Raw genomic sequence first — 5256 nt, forward strand, 5'->3', positions numbered from 1 at the left:
AACAATTCTTTGGTTTTTCAATTTCATGAAGAGACACAGTGATTGACACAGTTTCTCCCACTATGGTTAGTTATTAAGCAAACAGAATGGAAATGGCCCTAAAACTCAAGTAGGACAAGAGATGATTCAGAAAAAGATAAAAAACTCCACTCTTCCCTAGGTGAAAGTAGAATAAAAATGTGTACAAAAACAATAGTATTAGTATGGCCAGTCTCTTCGCGAACAAGGAACTGGGGAAGGTCTTTACACCTTCCAGCCTGCGCATTGGATTTTTTAGGTGAGACACAGTGTGCGCGGAACTGAGCCCACCCTTTAATCCTGAGGTTCATCTGCCAGGGCCAAGCGAGCTTGGACGGTGGCAGCGAGGTCCTCAGGATGTAGATGGATTGCCTTACAGGGCTAATGAGCTCCATCTGCCCAGGGAGGGGCCCCGACCGGGAATCGAACCCGGGTCTCAGCGTTCACAGCGCTGTGCTTTAACCACTTCACCACCAGGGGCTCCCATTCAAAAAAAATTATGAAAAATACAAATCCCACAACCTCCTGACTGAAAAATTTTTGGTATAGATAAGGATCTATTACTGTATGAAATGGTGCCTTGTCCTGATGTGGACTACTGTACAAAATTCTGATCACCAATGATCAAATAAAATGAAAACAACCAGAAATGTGTGAAGAAAAGTTTACTAGGGTGATCAGAGGAATGGATCACTGTTGTTCAGCAATAGACTGGTGGTGTTCATCTTCATTCTGAAAAGTGAAAGTTAAAGGGAGATAATAAACATCAGTAGAAATGAATGGGCAAAACTGCAAAAGATATAAATATATATCAGTATTAAATATTTTAGAGAAAAAACCAGCAACAATCAAACAAAAAACCATACAAAAGTTTAGGATAATATTCCTGGAAGGTATGTTTTTGGAAGAGTCAATTCTTTTGTTGGATAGACAAATGTTTCAATATTCATGGAAGGAATTATGTGCCTGCTGTTTCCCTTCCATTTCTCATTTGAGGTCAACATTTTAGTACTTTCTAAATTTTAGAGCTCCATTCACATATATCCTCAGCTATTAACAGTTAAAAGAATCTGTATGGAAAACTTAGATGTAATATGTAAATGGACTATGTAGTACAGTACATAAGGAACTACTTTTTTGAATGACTCCAGAGGAGACCCATGATGATGATGATCAAGGGTCTGGAGCATTTTCTCTGAGGACAAGCTGAGAGAATTTGGGTTGTTCAGCTTGGAGAAGAGCAGGCTCTGGGGAGACCTTTTTGTGGCCTTTCATTATATAAAGGGGGCCTATAAGAAAGATGGGGAGGGACCCTTTATCAGGTAGTGCAGTGATAGGACAAGAGGTAACAGTTTTAAAATAAAAGCAGGTAAGTTCAGACTTTAAATTTCAGACAGAAGTACATTCTTCACCATGACAGTGGTGAAACACTGGAACTGGTTTCCCAGAGGAATTGTGCATGCCTGGAAGTGTTCAAGGCCAGGATGGATGGGGCTTTGAGTAACCTGGTCCACTGGAAGATGTCCCTCCCCACAGCAGGGGAGTTGGAACTAGATGATCTTTATGGTCCCTTCCAACCCAAACCATTCTATGATTCTGTGAAAGAAAACTTTGAAAAGATGTAGAAGTGATATTGTATTTTCTCTCAAAATATGATGGATGGTTCTAAAAGGTCAAAGTGAATATGAATAATTTTCAAATTCCTACTAGGATCTAATAATGTTTAATTTCTCATTGAGGCAGAGGTATTTTAAAAAAGAAATAAAAGAACAAATCAGTGGGAATAAACATCAAATATATCCTGCATGGGTCAGAGATTAGTTTCCCAACATCAATCCATTAAGTGTTCTTTCTTAAGTGTATATTGTTTCAAGGAGACCCATAATCATAATTATGTGTAGCAGAAGATTTCATACATGTTATTTAGCTTGAAATGGAAAGACTACTTACAGTATATTATGCTATCTCAGACTTCTGTTTTAAGTGAAAAAATGAAAAAAACCCCACAATCTATATCCCTTACAACTTTCACTTCTGGTTTTCATCATCTAAAGGAGCCAAACTCTTCAATTCTCTTTTTTCATTGGTAAATATTAACATTCATATAATGTATTACGTTATATATATTTTAGATTCTTTATTTTGGTATGGTTTGGGTTTTTTGCATTATTAAATGTTATGTTTCCCCTATATTTTTCTTGGTACAATTTCTAAAGCTTTCTTTTTTTTCTTTTAAACTTTAATCCCAGAATAACTACCATATCAATTGAACTTGCAAATATAATTAACAGAGTGCAAAGGCATAAAGGAATAAAATAGTACTAGTAAAATGGTGTATAACATAATGTCTCAGGTAAAGCTCCGCAACTGCATTTCAAGTATCTCTCCCATAAAATTCACTTACTTCCTCAATGTGAAACAATCTCCAACGCTCCTTTAAAGTTGAAGCTAGGAATTTTCAGTAGGATTGAATTTGATTAAAGTCAGTGTTAGACTGCCAGCTCTGTGTTATGCACGCCAGCTCTGAAAGGACAGATATTTTTTTAGGTTATATTGTAGAAAGCATCACCTTCCTACTGCCCAAGCCAAAGGCAGTCCTCATCCCTGAATGCAATTTTTCTCTGTCATTTTGATACTTTGATACCTCTTTCTAAAAAAGAAATGAGGTTCCATCCTGAGGAGAAGTAAACAAGAATCAGGAAAGAAGAATGTATCTGTGTTAAGAATCAGCCCTAGCTGAGCTGAGTAGTGGTGAGGGAGAAGGGTTTTGGGTGTGTGATGGCAAAATCACTCTACACTATCTAATAAACTGCTTTGAAAGGCACTTTTTTTGGTAAAGTTTTACAAAATTCCCTCCTCTTCTAGTTAGTTAATTCTGAAAAAAACAAAAGCAAAAACAAAAACAAAAACAACACACCCTAGTATAGAACTGAGTAAAATTTCCATCAGAAATTTCTCTTCCCTTGCGATATTCAGACTGTACTGAAGTGTACAATGTCAGAGCAAGATGTTTACTTCTTCCAACTGTAATGTGGTATTTAAAAAAAATTAAAAAGTAAATGGGCTTGTGTTTATACATACATACATACTTATACGTAAACAGGCACAGGAAGGGGACGGGGAGGAAATCACCTTGAATACAAAATACCCTTCAAAACATAGCTCTCTACAGGGACACAAGGACAGAGTTGTTTTTGAATAATAACAAGAGCTCAGAGGCCTAACATGCATATATCTAGTGAAAAAATCAATCTGTCATATTCTATTAAATTACTAGCTAATTTCTCCTCCTAGGAATTATTTTTGTCTTTATTTGATCAAGTTTATTTAGTGAGGTCATAGCAGCAAATAATTTATTTTAATTGATAAAAGAATTCTATCCAACAATTGGTTTTCTCTTCTCTTGCCAGCTGAACTGTCTCCTCAACAGGCAAGCCATACTTTCTTTTGTGTGTGTGCTTACAAAAAAAAACCTCCTATCAACTAGTATCACAACTATAACTTCTTCTCCGAAAGTTCTTTTTGTATTCCCTTCCAAGTTTTCATTGCAGCCCTATAAACAAAAGAAAGGCTGTTTGATAAATGGAAATTGTCATTGTAAACATTTGAGTATCGTCTTAATAAAATATACAGGTGAACATTATATGAAATTTTATTTTAGGTAAGTGCGGTAAGGCAAACATAGTGGTCATCATTGCTCAGTGTGTAAACAGTTTTCATTAACATATTTTAAACATTCCATCATTCAGAAAGAAGTCTTTATGCTCAGTTGTTTTGGGTTATTGAGCTCAGGGAATATAATCTGTGTATCCTGGAAAACTAGCCCCAACCATGCTGCTTAAGTTGTGAAACCATGTAAAAGACAAAGTGCAGTAAGATTTTTAAGAATCATACAAAAAACTTTAGAATTTTTTTTTCCCACAAGTTTGTAAAGACTCTGTCCATAGTTTCCTTAGCAGACAGAAAAACAGAGTGCAGACCTCAGGACTAAGCAGAGGTGGAAAAGGCTGTAACTAACAAGGTCCTTTAACAAACCTTTAAACCTCGTACCGCAGAATGTTGTCTTTATCCAGAGGAGAAATGCAGAACTGCTGAGGAAGTTCTGCACAGACTTTCCGGTAATGATGAATTGAAGAATTATTCTTTCCTCTCTGACTTCACAACATTGGTTCATTATCAAAGGAAGGAAAAATTTCATTTGTTTCCATATTTACTCTTCTGTATCATGCTTTATCTGCATCTGAAAGTCTGAACAGACTTACAAACAGACTTTGATAACAAAACACAAGACATTTGTCTGAGAGTATTACAGCTCATTATCTGTCCCTTCATGAGGTATCTTGCTGGTGGCCCAGATGGAGCTGATGGCTAAATATAAACAACCTCAGAGTATTAATTAATAAAGTACAAAACATGTCTTTTAAAAGGGCACGTCATGTACATCAGATCCAGCTTTCTCTGTAATTTAAAATGTTGCCTGGTTGAGTATATGTAACGCAATGCAATGCCATCTGACATAGACCTGACCACAACTTCTTAAGACTCAGTTAATTACATACACAATGTCAATTTTTTAAAAAACAATTAAAAAGAGAAACAGATAGTGCTCAATAGCACAAAAGTTTTAATTTGACCTTTGTGATGATTTTGGTCTAGGCCTTCCTGGTAACCAGCTCGTAACCAAGGAAGTGGTCATGTACCCAGTATTCCATACGATTTGTATGTAAACCAGAGCATAAATAAGCTGGAGATTAGAGTCCTCGCTCTCTCCTCTTCTGATGAGGTTCAGGAGCAGTGGGTCCTTGCGTTGGTCTCGCTTATCTAGGGCTGAGGCCTGCAGCATCCACTGTCCTGCCATGTGGAGGTTTGGAGAGTGCTGGCTGTGTCTGGTGATCTTCTTTCTCTGAGGGACATGGTGAGATTTGTTTTGCTAGTTATTTTGCTTGTTTGATTATGTGTATCTGTTCTGTGTCCCTTTTCCCCCTTTCCCTTCAGGGTGTTTGGATCCCCTTCGCTGTGTACATAGCATCTTAATTGTATATAACTGTAATATACATAAAAATATATATTTTTATACAATTAGATTGATTTTGGGTTCTTCAATTTTTATAGTTTTTTTCTTTGCCCTGAAAAAAGAAGGGAGGGCAAAGGGGTTGTTACTGTGAGTTCAGGCATTTGGCAGGGAGCCAGGTCCGAACCATCACAACTTTTCTCTGCTCCATCAGGGAAAATTACCTT

At 36.8% G+C, this 5256-nt stretch overlaps 1 non-coding gene across 1 annotated transcript; it reads right to left on the minus strand.

Moving 5' to 3' along the window:
• Positions 1-426: 426 nt before the first annotated feature.
• Positions 427-498, minus strand: TRNAH-GUG. Its single transcript has one exon. It is a non-coding gene; the product is annotated as a tRNA-His (tRNA).
• Between the last annotated feature and the right edge of the window lie 4758 nt (positions 499-5256).

This window comes from Empidonax traillii, unplaced genomic scaffold (assembly GCF_003031625.1).
Source record: "Empidonax traillii isolate 1590-97213 ecotype Southwest subspecies unplaced genomic scaffold, ASM303162v1 scaffold265:size1167950, whole genome shotgun sequence".
Lineage (NCBI taxonomy): Eukaryota > Metazoa > Chordata > Aves > Passeriformes > Tyrannidae > Empidonax > Empidonax traillii.